Raw genomic sequence first — 18,220 nt, forward strand, 5'->3', positions numbered from 1 at the left:
AACAGCTAATACAAGACCTAGGGGGGTTGGAGCTCCCTTCCAAGAGAAGCTGGAGAACGAGAGAAGGTTGTAGCCTTTTGCAGGTAGAAGCCTGCGTACTGGTATAAGTCTGCACGAGTACAAACATTGTAAAAAGAAGTTTCTTATTAAAGGAAGATAGAGATGATTGTAGCAGGTCGTTTTCACCCACATTGGGTTTCCACCTTATATCTTGTGTTCATGTGTGTGATTTTCTATTCTGATTTTAGTACACCTGGTTACTATTTATATGGTTTTGATGCATAGATTAAAGATCAACATATGATGAATTAACTAAGTTATAAGTTTGAGGAGCATACACTAGTTGCCTTACATACAGCTGCGTATACACACAAGTTTGATTAACAGAAGTATCATATATAAATCTTATTATGGAAATGAAATATTATTGACTTGCTAATACTAATTCACCACCCCCCTCTCAGTATTATTTCCAACAATTGGTATCAGAGCAGGTCCTTCAGAAGAAGGGTGATCGCTTGAAGGAAGATCTATCACCATGAGTACCTATGAAAGAGAGGGATCCATTAGACCACCAATCTTTGATGGGAGCAACTTCATTTATTGGAAGGTAAGAACCATAGCCTATCTTCAATCTCTTGGAACAGATGTCTGGGAAATCGTGGAAGGAGGATATACATTTCCATCAGCAATTCCTACAGATATGGCAGGTTAAAAGAAATATGAAACCAATGCCAAGGTTGTCAATACATTATTGGGGAGTTTGTCACAATCGGAATTTGTCAAAGTTATGCAGCTCAAAACTGCCAAAGAAATATTGGACAAGATCGTTCTAAGCTATGAAGGAGACAATCAGGTAAAACGTGCAAAACTGCAATCTATCATAATTCAATATGAAACCCTCAAAATGCACAATGATGAAAGTATAGTTGATTACTTCTTACGTATAGATGAGATTGTTAATTGCATGCATAACTTGAGTGAAGAGATAAAAGAAGTTACTTTAGTTGAAAAGGTTTTAAGATCCTTGTCTACTAAGTTTGAATCAAATGTTTCTGCCATAGAAGAAAAGTAGGATCTTCAGAGTATCACTATGACACAGCTGCATGAAATCTTAACTGCTTTCGAAATGAGAAAAGGAGGTCCATCAAACATGAGAGAAGCTGCATTCAAAGCTTTAGGAAGAGAAGAACTCAATGAATCAGGACATATTTCAGAAGAAGAGGAGGAAGCAAACTTTGTCAAGAACCTTCAACAGGGTTCTAGAAGATTCGGAGGTAAACTACCTTTCAAATGTTTTGCTTGTGGAAGAGTCGGTCACTATGCTCCCAAATGTCGTCATAAAGATAAGCTTGATAAAGGTAAGGAATCAGCAAAATGGAATAGTAAACAAAGTGTAAGTAAGAATAGCTACTATCCACATGAAGATAGTGATGGTTTATCAAATAGTGATGAAGATAATAATGACTATTAGAAGAAAAGAATATGATTATAGATACTCTGACATTCCAACTTGCTGAAAGAGAAAGACACAATGAAAAACTAGAATGTGAAATCGTGGGTCTAAGGAAAGATATTGAGAAAACAAAATCTCTCAATCTTAGATTTTCTAAAGGATCAGAAACTTTAGATGAAATTATCAAATTGCAGCATTCTCCTCTGATAAAGACAGTTCCTGGATATACTAAAGAAGCATCTCAAGCACAAGAGCCATCAACCTCCACTAAAAGCTATCTTGATGCAGCAAAGAGTAATGAATAGTTTGAAAATCGTTAGCAAAGGCATAAAGCAGTTCACCAAGTAAATCGGTTTCAATCTACTTCAAGGATGAACACAAGTTACAACCAACCTCAAGTAAATCATACTCAGTTTCCTTCAAGAATGAATGTAAATGGAAACTACATTCACCAGGTCAATAGAATCGATAATTACAGGAACTTCTTTAATCGCCAATGTTTTTCATGTCATAACTTTGGACACAAAGCTGCTCAATGTGTTGCCTACAAGACCATCATGACTAGAGAAGCATGAAATCAAAGGAATGTGATAGGGATCATGAAAAGGACCTACAATAAGATTTTCGCTTCTTGAAAATGAAATAGAATGCTCTATCTATAACAACTGCGGTCATGAAGATTCTGAATGCAGGAGTAAATTTTGGCAAACATCTCTAAAGGAGCAAACTTCATTGAGTCCCAAAATATGGAGAAAGAAAGCACCGCAAACAAAAAGATGTGGTATAGCCTTGTATGCAGAAGGACAAGAAAATCAGTGGCACATTGATAGTGGATGCTCAAAACACATGACAAGTGATAATAAAAAACTCCAGGCATACAGTGTCTTAGAAAAGGAAAAGAAGGTCTCATTTGGAAATGACACTCCTATTGTCATGAAAGAAAAGGTTTTGTTCTCTTAAAAGAAAAGGTTAAAGCTGGGAATGTTATGTATGTTGATGGTCTAAAGCATAACCTATTGAGTGTCAGTCAAATGTGTGATCAAGGAAATGAAGTATTTCGATCAAATGGATGTGTTGTTCATGAGCCTGATACAGGAGAAACCATGATCAAAGGCATAAGAACTCCAAATAATTTATACATACTCAAGGGAGGAAAGCAACAGTACTATCTAAGAAAAAAATGATGAATAGTGGCTATGGCACAGAAGATTGGAGCATCTAAGCTTCCCTAAAATAAGGAAAGCATGCAAAATCCAGGTTGTTCATGATCTTCCCGATATCACCATTCCAGAAAATACAATATGCAAATCATGTCAATTTGGTAACAAAACCAGAGCACATTTCCTTGAGAAGGTAGGATCAGCTAGTAAGCCTCTTGAACATCTTCATACTGATTTATGTGGTCCATCAAGGAAAAAGTCATCCCGTGGAGAAGAATACTTTATATTGTTCATTGATGATTTTTCGAGAATGTGTTGGATAGGAGTTCTAAAGCATAAAGATGAAGAATTTGAACACTTCAAAGCCTTCAAAGCTTTGGTTGAAAATGAATCAAATCGCAAAATCAAATGCCTCAGATCTAATCGAGGAGGGGAATTTACCTCAGATGAATTCTTCAACTTTTGTGAAGAACATGGAATAAAAAGAGAATTCTCCACTGCAAGGACTCCTCAGCAAAATGGAGTGGTAGAAAGGATGTACAGAATTGTACAAAAAATGGCTCGTGCCATGCTAGATGAGTCTGGAACTCCTGCAACCTTTTGGGTGAAGCTACATTTGTCGCCATCACTATCCTCAACAAAGCAAACATTTAGGTTAACATGACTCAAACTCGACATGAACTTTGGTATGGTAAGACTCCTACTGTAAAGTACTTCAAAGTTTTTGGGAGCAGATGATACATCAAAAGGACTCATGAAAAACTTGGCAAGTTTGAACCGAGAGTAGATGAAGGCATTCTCCTTGGTTACTCTTCCCGAAGTAAAGGATATAGTGTTATAATAAAAGGCTTGGGAAAATTACTGAAAGTATTGATGTTGTAGTTGATGAAGCAGGAAAAAATCCAAAGCAGGTAAAAATTGAAGAGTGTGAAGAAGATGAGGATTATCCTTCCACATCAAATCAGACTAATTCTAAAGAAGAAGAAACCAATGAAGCACCAGAAGAATAGATAACGCCATAAGAAAAGACTCCATCCAGGTATGTTCAGAAAAATCATCCAGAGACTCAAATTTTGGAGTAGAAAGAGGCAGGTGTGTAGATAAGAAGAACTATTACAGAAGCTTCAAGCCATCTAGCATTACATTCCTCCATCAAACCTCAAAATTTAAATGAAGCATGCAAATATGAATGTTGGGTCAAGGCCATGAATGAAGAACTTGAGAAAATTGAAAATAATAGTACTTGGGAATTAGTTCCTAGACCTCATGATAAGAATATCATAGGAACCAAATGGATATTTAAAAACAAGCTGAATGAAAATGGTGAAGTTATCACAAACAAGGCCAGACTTGTTTTTAAAGGATATGCTCAACAAGAAGGTATAGATTTTAAAGAAACTTTTGCACCTGTTGGCAGACTTGAAGCCATAAGAATGTTCCTTGCTCTTTCTAGCTTCCAGAAATTCAAAGTATAGCAAATGGATGTAAAATCTGCCTTTCTTAATGGAGACTTAGAAGAAGAAGGATATATTGAGCAACTAGACAGATTCATCCTTGGAAATCATCCAAAACTTATATGCCGACTCAGAAAGGATCTCTATGGTCTAAAACAAGCTCCAAGGGCTTGGTATTACCATCTTGACAAATACCTCCATCAACAAGGTTTTTCAAAAGGATTAGCTGATAGCAATCTATATGCAAATATTGATAATGATAAATTGCTAATACTTGTAGTGTATGATGATGATGTCATTTTTGGTAGCAATGAAAAAGCCATGAGTCAAAACTTTGCCTTGGTAACACAACGTGAATTTGAAATGTCCCTGCTTGGTGAGCTCACATATTTTCTCGGCCTACAATTTCAACAAAATAAAGATGGTATTTTTCTATCACAAACCAAGTATCTCAACTAGATATTAAAAAAATACGGCATGGAAGATTCTAAACCAGTATCTACCCCCATGATAACAGGATGCAATCTCAGCTCAAATGATGAATCAGTAGCAGTACATCAACCAACCTACATATCCATGATTCGCAGTATTCTTTATCTAACAGGTACCTGGCCAAACATCATGCATGCAGTGGGAATAGTTGGAAGATTCCAAGAAAATCCAAAGGAATCACACCTTCAGGTAGTCAAAAGGATTTTCAAATATCTTCAAGGAACTTAGAATTTTGGTTTAGGGTATCCTAGCGATACAGATCTTACACTTCAAGCATATACAAATGCAGATTGGGTAGGAAGCGTGGATGATAGGAAAAGCACTATTGGTGGTGCATTCTATATGGGTTCCAGATTAGTGTGTTGGTTCAGCAAGAAACAAAGATCAATTGCATTATCTACAGCTGAAGTAGAATATGTGGCTGTTGCATCTTGCTGCACACAACTCCTTTGGATGATGCAAACACTGCAAGACATTCAAATCACATGTACTCCACCCATCTCCATTCTATGTGATAATACAAGTGCAATCAGTATTTCAAGGAATCCAGTCATGCATTCCAAGACCAAGCACATACACATCAAATATCATTTTCTACGTGAACAAGTGCTTGAACAAAAGGTCAAATTGGAGTATGTTCCCTCCAAAGAACAGGTTGCTGATATATTCACCAAACCACTGCCTAGAGAGACATTTGAATATCTCAGATAGAAGCTAGGAGTAGTTGATGCATCATCTTGCTATTGAAACTTATTTGCTTCAAAGAAAAGTGGTTATATGCGAGTTTCATGAAGCGTATCCACGTACATACACAGGTTGCTGTGGATATAGTCGTGTATATGTTGGTTTGAAGAAAAACATTGGGCTAGACTTAGGATGAAAGGAGTCTGATATGGGTCTGACAGTGATCATCTAGCACAGGTTCAGGGGGAGCATATACTTCTAATAATGCATTTTTGACATTATCTTAGAATATCTTGGTACAAATTCACAGTTGTTTTTTATTCAGGTGAAATAGGTTCAGGGGGAGATCATGGTTATTGGTCTGGATTGTGATTGACAGATGCTGCTGATAACTATCATAGTCTTGTTTAAGATATTTGATCTCTATGTCATGTATATATTTTAATGTCAAGGTCATGAAACGACCTATTTTGTTTCCCTGCAATGCATGGGATGGATGATGTAATGCTCTTGTTTTGACATGTATAATCATTTGGTATATACCCACTTGGTTGGGTGGATGAGTCAAACTTGGTATATCCCCACTTGGTTGGGAAATGGATGTATGTATGAGTCATTGGTGATAGTAAGGTCATTTATGATCTATGTATAGAGTCATATTTTTGTAGACCTTTCTTAGTTTTAGGGGGAGCATGGACTCAAGCATGGACCTCAATCAGCACACTTCAGCATATCAGAGAATTTAGCATGTACTAAGGGGTAGCATAACCCTTTGCCCTTGATGACAAAGGGGGAGAGTGACTTGGGGTTGCCATCAAGTCCAAAGGGGGAGATTGTTGGCATTATGACACAGATTTGACACTATGACACAGGTGTTGTCCTTGATGACAACTCACATAGATGACAGATCACAATTCAAGCTCACAGAATGAAGAAAGAGAGGTATACGCAGGTTCCCCATTGACCAAGCTGCGTGGACATGCGAGTTCACAAACCAAAAGGCCCGTATAGCGTACACACGCACTTTCACGGAAATAAAGGCACGTACATGTTGGAAAACTTGGTTTTGGTCTGTGGTATTTGGTCCATGGTATTTTGATCCATGGTATTGGTCCAAGGTATCTTGTCTGAAGTGTTGACCCTAGGTATTTGGTCCAACGTATTGATTCTAAGTGGTTTTGGACCATGGTATTGTGTAAGGCCTAAGACTATAAAAGGAGGAGAAGATCATTAGGAAAAGGCACTCGTGAATTGAATATCTAATGAAGAGCAAGATCTAGAACACAAGTGATTGGTTTATGGTGCACAACTGGATCCGAATCAAGGATGAACCTGAGCACTTGATGAAGGATAAGTTCTATTGTCGAGTCAAGATCTTAAGGCTTGAAGAGAAGTATCGTTGTCTGGTTTTTATCCTTTATCTGAATAACTCATGGATGTTGTAATCTGTAAATATGATGATCTGGGTATAACTGATGTCTGGAATTGTTGTAAAATTTAAATCATCATTTACAGATTTATACGCAGGTTCACTTTAGCAAAGGCATGTATACACGCTGGTTTTGCATATCAAAACAGAATATACGCAGGTCCACCTTTAGATAATGGTGTATCTACTCATGTTCGACACATTGAAGTAGCGTATACCTAATTAAATATGCTTTAGCTACTTCTGTTTGTTGTTACAATGTTCTGGGTTTTGGCTTGCCTTCTGGTTACTGTTACTGTATTCTAGTTACAACATTCTGAGAAGTGATTGATTGATTCAGTTTTGGTTGGTGCAAAGGAGATTGGTTGATGCAAATATAATTGATGGTTGATTGATGTTATTGATGGATCCAATCTGAAAATTTATGAAACCTGGTCCCTGGAAGAAAAGAGAAGGTTGTAGTCTTTTGTAGGCCTGCACATGCATACTAGTAAACACAATAGCTAGTACAAGAGCTAGGGTGTTGTAGGTCCCTTCTAGGAGAAGCTAGAGAACGAGAGAAGGTTGCAACCTTCTGTAAGTAGAAGCCTACGTACTGGTATAAGTTTGCACCAGTACAAAAATTGTAAAAAGAAGTTTCTTATTAAAGGAAGATAGAGACAATTGCAGTAGGTGGTTTTCACCCACATTTGGTTTCCACCTTATATCTTGTGTTCACTGTGTGATTGTCTATTCTGTTTTTACTACACCTAGTTATTGTTTATATGGTTCTAATGTGTAGATTACAGATCAACATATGATGAATTAACTAAGTTATAAGTTTGAAGAGTATAGAGTAGTTGCCTTACATACAACTACATATACACAAAAGTTTAATTAATAGAAGTAGCGTATATAAATATGATTATGGAAATGAAATATTATTGACTTGCTAAGACTGATTCACCCCCTCCCTCGCCCAGTATTGTTTCCAACAATTGGTATCGAAGCAGGTCCTTTAGAAGAAGCTTGATCGCTTGAAGGAAGATCTATCATCATGAGTAACTACGAAAGAGAGTGATCCATTAGACCACCAATCTTTGATGGGAGAAAATTCGTTTATTAGAAGGATAGAACCACAACCTATCTTCAATCTCTTGGAACAGATGTCTGGGAAATCGTGGAAGGAGGATATACATTTCCATTAGCTGTTCCTATAGATACAACAGGTAAAAAGCAATATGAAACCAATGCCAAGGTTGTCAATACATTACTGGGGAGTCTGTCACAATCAAAATTTGTCAATGTTATGTAGCTCAAAACCACCAAAGAAATATGGGACAAGATCGTTCTAAGCTATGAGGGAGACAATCAGGTAAAACTTGCAAAACAACAATCTCTCAGAATTCAATATGAAACCCTCAAAATAAACAATGATGAAAGTATAGCTAATTACTTCTTACGTATAGATGAGATTGTTAATTGCATGAAGAACTTGGTTGAAGAGATAAAAGAAGTTACTTTAGTTGAAAATATTTTAAGATCCTTGTCTACTAAGTTTGAATCAAAAGTTTCTTCCATAGAAGAAAAGCAGGATCTTCAGAGTATCACTATGACACAGCTGCATGGAATCTTAACTGATTTCGAAATGAGACAAGGAGGTCCATTAGATATGAGAGAGGCCACATTCAACGCTTTAGGAAGTTAAGAACTCAATGAATCAGGACATATTTCAGAAGAAGAGGAAGAAGCAAACTTTGTCAAGAACCTTCAACGGGGTTTTGGAAGATTCAGAGGTAAACTACCTTTCAAATGTTTTGCTTGTGGAAGAGTCGGTCACTATGCTGCCAAATGTCCTCATAAAGATAAGCTTGATAAAGGTAAGGAATCAACAAAATGGAATAGAAAACAAAGTGTAAGTAAGAAGAGCTACTATACGCATGAAGATAGCGATGGTTTATCAAATAGTGATGAAGATAATAATGACTATAGACTTCTAATGGCTTTTGAAGATGATGATTTCTTGGATGCTTTAGATGAAGATAATCTTTATGAAGAAATCTCTACACTCAAAATCTGTTTAGAAGAAATGGATACGATTGTAGATACTCTGACATTCCAATTTGCTAAAAGAGAAAAACACAATGAAAAACTAGAATGTGAAATTGTGGGTCTAAGGAAAGATTTTGAGAAAATAAAAGCTCTCAATCTCATATTTGCTAAAGGATCAAAAACTTTAGATGAAATTATCAAAGTGCAACGCTCTCCTCTGATATGGATAGGTCTTGGATATACTGAAGAAGCAGCTCAAGCACAGAAGCCGTCAACCTCCACTAAAAGCTATTTTGATGCTGCAAGGAGCAGTGAACAGTTTGACAATTGTTAACAAAGGCATAAAGCAGTTCACCAAGTAAATCGAGTTCAATCTACTTCAAGGATGAACAAAAGTTACAACTAACCTCAGGTAAATCATACTCAATTTGCTTCAAGAATGAATGTCAATGGAAACTACAATCACCAGATCAATGGATTCGATAATCGCAGGAACTTCTTTAATGGCCAATGTTTTTTATGTCATAACTTTGGACAAAAAGTTGCTCAATGTGTTGCCTACAAGACAATCATGACTAGAGAAGCATGAAATCAAAGGAATGTGATAGGGATCATGAAAAGGACCTACAATAACTTTTTTCTTCTTGAAAATGAAATAGAATTCTCTATCTGTAACAAGTTTGATCATGAAGATTCTGAATGCAGCAGTGAATATTGGCAAACATCTCAGAAGGAACAAACTTCATTGAGTCCCAAAATATGGAGAAAGAAAGAACCAGAAAAAGAAAGATGTGGTATAGCTTTGTATGCAGAAGGATAAGAAAATCAGTGGTACATCGACAGTGGATGCTCGAAACACATGACACATGATAAAGAAAAACTTCAATCATACAATGCCTTAGAAAAGGAAAAGAAGGTCTCATTTGGAAATGACACTCCTGCTGTCATAAAAAGTAAAGGTTTTGTTCTCTTAAAAGAAAAGGTTAAAGCTGGGAATGTTATGTATGTTGATGGTCTGAAGCATAACCTATTGAGTGTCAGTCAAATGTGTAATCAAGGAAATGAAGTAGTATTTCGATCAAGTGGATGTGTTGTTCGTGAGCTTGATACAGGAGAAACCATGATCAAAGGCATAAGAACTCTAAATAATTTATACATACTCAAGGGAGGACAACAACAGTGCTATCTAAGCAAAAATGATGAACACTATCTATGGCATAGAAGATTGGGGCATCTAAGCTTCCCTCAAATAAGGAAAGCATGAAAATTCCAGGCTGTTCGTGATCTTCCCTATATCAGCTTTCCAGAAAATACAATATGCAAGTCATGTCAATTTGGTAAGAAAACTAGAGCACATTTCCCTGAGAAGGAAGGATCAACTAGTAAGCCTCTTGAACTTGTTCATACTGATTTATGTGGTCCATCAAGGAAAAATTCACCTTGTGGAGAAGAATACTTTATATTGTTCATTGACGATTTTTCCAGAATTTTTTGGATATGACTTCTAAAGCATAAAGATGAAGCATTTGAAAATTTGAAAGCCTTCAAAGCTTTGGTTGAAAATGAATCAGATCGTAAAATCAAATGCCTCAGATCTGATCGAGGAGGGGTATTTACCTCGGATGAATTCTTCGAATTTTGTGAAGAACATGGAAGAAAAAAAGAATTCTCCACCACAAGGACTCCTCAGCAAAATGGAGTGGTAGAAAGGATGAACAAAACTATACAACAAATGGCTTATGCCATGCTAGATGAGTTTGGAACTCCTGCAACCTTCTGGGGTGAAGCTGCATTTGCTGCCGTCACTATCCTCAACAAAACAAACATTCAGGTAAATAGCACTCAAACTCCACATGAGCTTTGGTATGGTAAGACTCCTACTATAAAATACTTCAAAGTTTTTGGAAGAAAATGTTACATCAAAAGGACTGATGAAAAACTTGGCAAGTTTGAACCTAGAGCGGATGAAGGCATTCTCCTTGGTTACTCTTCCCGAAGTAAAAGATATAAGTGTTATAATAAAAGACTTGGGAAAATTATTGAAAGTATTGATGTTGTAGTTGATGAAGCAGGCAAAAATCCAAAGCAGGTAAAAACCGAAGAGTGTGAAGAAGATGAGGATTATCCTTCCACATAAAATCAGACTAATTCTGAAGAAGAAGAAACTATTGAAGCACCAGAAGAATAGATAACGGTAGAGAAAAAGAATCCATCCAGGTATGTTCATAAAAATCATCTAGAGACTCAAATATTGGGACAAAAAGAGGTAGGTGTGCAGACAAGAAGAACTATTACGTAATCTTCAAGCTATCTAGCATTACTTTCCTCCATCGAACCTCAAAATGTAAATGAAGCATGCAAAGATGAATGTTGGGTCAAGGCCATGAAAGAAGAACTTGAGCAAATCAAAAGAATAATACTTTGGAATTAGTTCCTAGACCTCATGATAAGAATATCATAGGAACCAAATGGATATTTAAAAACAAGCTGAATGAAAATGGTGTAGTAATCAGAAACAAGTCTAGACTTGTTTGTAATGGATATGCTCAACAAAATGGTATAGATTTTGAAGAAACTTTTGCACCTGTTGCCAGACTTGAAGCCATAAGAATGTTCCTTGCACTTTCTAGCTTTCAAAAATTCAAAGTATACCAAATGGATGTAGAATCCACCTTTCTTAATGGATACTTAGAAGAAGAAGTATATATTGAGCAACCGGATGGATTCATCCTTGGAAATGATCCAAAACTTGTATGCCGACTCAGAAAGGCTCTCTATGGTCTAAGGCAAGCTCCAAGGGCCTGGTATTACCATCTTGAAAAATACCTCCATCAAAAAGGTTTTTCAAAAGGATCAACTGATAGAAATCTATATACAAAGATTGATAATGGTAAATTGCTAATACTTGTAGTGTGTGTTGATGATATCATTTTTGGTACCAATCAAGAATCCATGAGTCAAAACTTTGCCTTGGTAATGCAGCAAGAATTTGAAATGTCCCTGCTTGGTGAGCTCACATATTTTCTTTGCCTACAAGTTCAAAAAAATAAACATGGTAATTTTCTATCACAAACCAAGTATCTCAAGCAGATATTGAAAAAATACGACATGGAAGATTTTAAACCAGTATCTACCCCTATGGTAACAAGATGCAGTCTCAACTCAAATGATGAATCAACAACAGTACATCAACCAACCTATAGATCCATGATTGGCAGTTTTCTTTATGTAACAGGTACCCGACCAGACATCATGCATGTAGTGGGAACAGTTGGAAGATTCCAAGCAAATCCAAAGGAATCACACCTTCAGGCAGTCAAAAGGATTTTCAAATATCTTCAACGAACTCAAAATTTTGGTTTATGGTATCCTAGGGATACAGATCTTACACTTCATGCATATACAGATGCAGATTGGGCAGGAAGCACGGATGACAGGAAAAGCACTAGTGGTGGTGCATTCTATATGGGTTCTAGATTAGTGTCTTGGTTAGCAAGAAACAAAGTTCAATTGCATTATCTACAGCTGAAGTAGAATATGTGCTTACTGCATCTTGCTGCACACCACTCCTTTGGATGATGCAGACATTGTAAGACATTCAAATCTCATGTACTCCACCCATCTCCATTCTATTGTATAATAAAAGTGCAATAAGTATTTCAAAGAATCCAGTCTTGCATTCCAAGACCAAGCACATACCCATCAAATATAATTTTCTACGTGAACAAGTGCTTGAACAAAAGGTCAAATTGGAGTATGTTCCCTCCAAAGAACAGGTTGCTGATATATTCACCAAACCACTACCCAGAGAGACATTTGAATATCTCATGCAGAAGCTGGGAGTACTTGATGCATCATCTTGCTGTTGAAACTTATCTGTTTCAGAGAAAAGTGGTTATACGTGGGTTTCATGAAGCGTATCCACGTACATTCGCAAGTTGTTGTGGATACAGTCGCGTATATGTTCGTTTGAATAAAAATAGTGGGCCAGACTCAGGATGAAAGGAGTCTGATATGGGTCTGACAGTGATCATCTAGCACAAGTTCAGGGGCAGAATATACTTCTAATAATGCATTGTTGACATTATCTTAGGAGATCTTGGTACAAATTCACAGTTGGTTTCTATTCAGGTGAAACAGGTTCACGGGGAGATCATGGTTGCTAGTCTAGATGGTGATTGATAGATGCTGCTGATAACTATCATAGTCTTGTTTTAGATATTTGGTCTCTATGTCATGTATATATTTTAATGTCAAGGTCATGAAATGACCTATATTGTTTCCCCACTATGCATGGGATGGATGATGTAATGCTCTTGTTTTGACATGTATAATCATTTGGTATATACCCACTTGGTTGGGTGGATGAGTCAAACTTGGTATATCCCCAATTGGTTGGGAGATGGATGTATGTATGAGTCATTGGTGATAGGAAGGTCATTTATGATGTATGTATAGAGTCATATTTTTGCAGACCTTGTTTATATTCAGGGCGGGCATGGACTCAAGCATGGAGCTCAATTAGCACACTTTATCATATCAGAAAATTCAGAATGTACTCAGGGGGAGCATAACCCTTTGCCCTTGATGACAAAGGGCAAGAGTGACTTGGGGTTGCCACCGAGTCCAAAGGGGGAGATTGTTGGCATTATGACACAGGTGTTGTCCTTCATGGCAACTCACACAGATTACAGATCACAATTCAAGCTCACAGAATGAAGAAAGAGAGGTATACGCAGGTTCCCCATTGACCAAGTTGCATGTACACGCGAGTTCACAGACCAAAAGACGCATATAGCGTACACACTCACTTTCACAGAAATAAAAGCGCGTACATGTTGGAAAACTTAGTTTTGGTCCATGGTATTTAGTCCATGGTATTTTGATCCATGGTATTGGTCCAAGGTGTGTTGTCCAAAGTGTTGACCCCGAGTATTTGGTCCAAGGTACTAATTCTAAGTGGTTTTGGACCATGGTATTGTCTAAGGCCTAAGATTGTAAAACGAGGAGAAGATCATTAGGCAAAGGCACTCATGAATTGAATATCTAATGAAGAGCAAGATCTAGAATATAGGTGATTGGGTTATAGTGAACAGATGGATCTGACTCAAGGATGAACCTAAGCGATTGATGAAGGATAAGTTCTATTGATGGGTCAAGATCTTAAGGCTTGAAGAGAAGTATCGTTGTGTGGTTTTGATCTTTTATCTGAATAATTGGCGCATGTTGTAATCTGTAAATATGATGATTTGGAAATAACTAATGTCTGGAATTGTTGTAAAATTTAAATCATCATTTACAGATCTATACGCAGCTTCAATTTAGCAAAGGCACGTATACACACTAGTTCTTCATATCAAAATAATGTATACGCAGGCTTGCCTTGAGATAACGACATACCTACACAGACTCGACACATTGAGGTAGCGTATACCTAATGAAATATGATTTAGCTACTTCTGTTTGTTGTTGCAATGTTCTAGGTTATGGCTTGGGTTCTGGTTACTATTACTGTATTCTGGTTATAGCATTCTGAGAAGTGATTGATTGATTCAGTTTTGGTTGGTGCAAAGGAGATTGGCTGATACAGATATAATTGATGGTTGATTGATGTTATTGATGGATCCAGTATGAAAAATTATGAAATGTGGTCCCTGGAAGAAAAGAGAAGGTTGTAGCCTTCTGTAGGCCTCCACCTATGTACTAGTAAACACAACAAGTAGTACAAGATCTAGGGGGTAGTAGCTCCCTTCCAGGGGAAGCTGGAGAACAAGAGAAGGTTGTAGCCTTCTGCAGGTAGAAGCCTACGTACTGGTACAAGTCTGCACCAGTACAAAAATTATAAAAAGAAGTTTCTTATTAAACGAAGATAGAGACGATTGCAGTAGGTGGTTTTCACTCACATTGGGTTTCCACCTTATATCTTGTGTTCATGTGTGTGATTGTTTGTTCCATTTTTTCTGCACCTAGTTACTATTTATATTGTTTTGATGCGCATATTAAAGATCAACATATGATGAATTAACTAAGTTATAAGTTTGAAGAGTATATGCTAGTTGCCTTACATATAGCTGCATATACACGAAAGTTTAATTAACAGACGTAGCGTATATAAATATGATTATGGAAATGAAATATTATCGACTTGCTAATAGTGATTCACCCCCACCCCCCAGTATTATTTCCAAGAATTTGTATCAGAGCAGGTCCTTCAGAAGAAGCTTGATCGCTTGAAGGAATATCTGTCATCATGAGTAACTATGAAAGAGAGGCATCCATTAGACCACCAATATTTGATGGGAGCAACTTCGTTTATTGGAAGATAAGAACCACAACCTATCTTCAATCTCTTGGAATATATGTCTGGGAAATCGTGGAAGGAGGATATACATTTCCATTAGCAATTCCTATAGATACGGCAGGTAAAAAGCAATATGAAACCAATGCCAAGGCTGTCAATACATTATTGGGGCGTCTGTCACAATTAGAATTTGTCAAATCTATGCAGCTCAAAACCACCAAAGAAATATGGGACAAGATCATTCCAAGCTATGAAGGAGACAATCAGGTAAAACGTGCAAAACTACAATCTCTCAGAATTCAATATGAAATCCTCAAAATGCACAATGATGAAAGTATAGTTAATTACTTCTTACGTATAGATGAGATTGTTAATTGCATGAAGAAATTGGGTGAAGAGATAAAATAAGTTACTTTAGTTGAAAATGTTTTAAGATCCTTGTCTACCAAGTTTGAATCAAAAGTTTCTGCCATAGAAGAAAAGCAGGATCTTCAGAGTATCACTATGACACAGCTACACGAAATCTTAACTGCTTTCGAAATGAGAAAAGGAGGTCTATCAAACATGAGAGAAGTTGCATTCAAAGCTTTAGGAAGAGAAGAACTCAATGAATCAGGACATATTTTATAAGAAGAGGAAGAAGCAAACTTTGTCAAGAACCTTCAACGGGGTTCTGGAAGATTCAGACGTAAACTACCTTTCAAATGTTTTGCTTGTCAAAGAGTCGGTCACTATGCTACCAAATGTCCTCATAAGATAAGCTTGATAAAGGTAAGGAATCAACAAAATGGAATAAAAAACAAATCGTAAGTAAGAAGAGCTACTGTACGCATGAAGATAGCAATGGTTTATCAAATAGTGATGAAGATAATAATGACTATAGACTTCTGATGGCTTTTGAAGATGATGATTTCTTGGATGCTTTAGATGAAGACATTCTTTATGAAGAAATCTCTAAACTCAAAATCTGTTTAGAAGAAAAGAATATGACTATAGATACTCTGACATTCCAACTTGCCGAAAGAGAAAAACACAAAGAAAAACTAAAATGTGAAATTGTGGGTCTAAGGAAATATATTGAGAAAACAAAAGCTCTCAAACTCATATTTTCTAAAGGATTAGAAACTTTAGATGAAGTTATCAAAGTGAAGCGTTCTCCTCCGATAAAGACAGGTCTTGGATATATTGAGGAAGCATCTCAAGCACAGAAGTCGTCAACCTCCACTAAAAGCTATCTTGATGCAGCAAAGAGCAGTGAATAGTTTGACAATCGTCTGCAAAGGCTTAAATCAGTTCACCAAGTAAATCGGGTTCAATCTACTTCAAGGATGAACAGAAGTTACAACTAACCTCAGGTAAATCATACTCAATTTGCTTCAAAAATGAATGTCAATGGAAACTACAATCACCAGGTCAGTAGATTCAATAATCACAGGAACTTCTTTAATGGCCAATGTTTTTCATGTTATAACTTTGGACACAAAGTTGCTCAATGTGTTGCCTACAAGACCATCATGACTAGAGAAGCATGAAAACAAAGGAATGTGACAACGATCATGAAAAGGACCTAAAATAAATTTTCGCTTCTTGAAAATGAAATAGAATTCTCTATCTATAACAACTTCAGTCATGAAGATTTTGAATGCAGGAGTAAATTTCAGCAAACATCTGAGAAGGAGAAAGCTTCATTGAGTCCCCAAATAAGGAGAAAGAAAGAACCACAAACAGAAAGATGTGGTATAGCCTTGTATGCAGAAGAACAAGAAAATCAGTGGTACATCGACAATGGATGCTCAAAACACATGACAAGTGATAAAGAAAAACTTCAGTCATACAATGCCTTAGAAAAGGAAAAGAAGGTCTCATTTGGAAATGACACTCCTGCTGTCATAAAATGTAAAGGTTCTATTCTCTTAAAAGAAAAGGTTAAAGCTAGGAATGTTATGTATGTTGATGATCTAAAGCATAACCTATTGAGTGTCAGTCAAATGTTTGATCAAGGAAATGAAGTAGCATTTTGATCAAATGGATGTGTTGTTCGTGATCTTGATACAAGACAAACCACAATCAAAGGCATAATAACTCCAAATAATTTATACATACTCAAGGGAGGACAACAACAGTTCTATCTAAGCAAAAATGATGAACACTGGCTATGGCACAGAAGATTGGGGCATCTAAGCTTCCCTCAAACAAGGAAATCATGCAAATTCTAGGTTGTTCGTGATCTTCCCGATATCAACATTCCAAAAAATACAATATGCAAATCTTGTCAATTTGGTAAGCAAACCAGAGCACATTTCCCTGAGAAGGAAGAATCAGCTAGTAAGCCACTTGTACTTGTTCATACTGATTTATGTGGTTCATCAAGGAAAAAGTCACCCCGTGGAGAAGAATACTTTATATTTTTCATTGATGATTTTTCTAGAATGTGTTGGATGGGACTTCTAAAGCATAAAGATAAAGCATTTGAAAAGTTCAAAGCCTTAAAAGCTTTCGTTGAAAATGAATCAGATCACAAAATTAAATGCCTAAGATCTGATCGAGGAGGGGAATTTACCTCCGATGCATTCTTCGAATTTTGTGAAGAACATGGAATAAAAAGAGAATTCTCCACTGCAATGACTCCTCAGCAAAATGGAGTGGTAGAAATGATGAACAAAATTGTACAACAAATGGCTCATGCCATGCTAGATGAGTCCGGAACTCCTGCAACCTTCTGGGGTGAAGCTGCATTTGTTTCCGTCACTATCCTCAACAAAACAAACATTCAGGTAAACAACACTCAAACTCCACATGAACTTTGGTATGGTAAGACTCCTACTATAAAATACTTCAAAGTTTTTGGAAGCAAATGTTACATCAAAAGGACTGATGAAAAACTTGTCAAGTTTGAACGTAGAGCAGATGAAGGCATTCTCCTCGGTTACTCTTCTTGGAGTAAAGGATATAAGTGTTGTAATAAAAGACTTGGGAAAATTATTGAAAGTATTGATGTTGTAGTTGGTGAAGCAGGCAAAAATCAAGAGTGTGAAGAAGATGAGGATTATCCTTCAACATCAAATCTGACTAATTCTAAAGAATAAGAAACCAATGAAGCACCAGAAGAACAGATAATGGCAGAAGAAAAGAGTCCATCTAGGTATGTTAAGAAAAATAATCCACAGACTCAAATTTTGGGACAGAAAGAGGCAGGTGTGCAGACAACAAGAA

Source organism: Pinus tabuliformis, chromosome 6 (genome assembly GCF_031772625.1).
Source record: "Pinus tabuliformis cultivar Carrire ecotype Pingquan chromosome 6, CPIR1, whole genome shotgun sequence".
NCBI classification, from domain to species: domain Eukaryota; kingdom Viridiplantae; phylum Streptophyta; class Pinopsida; order Pinales; family Pinaceae; genus Pinus; species Pinus tabuliformis.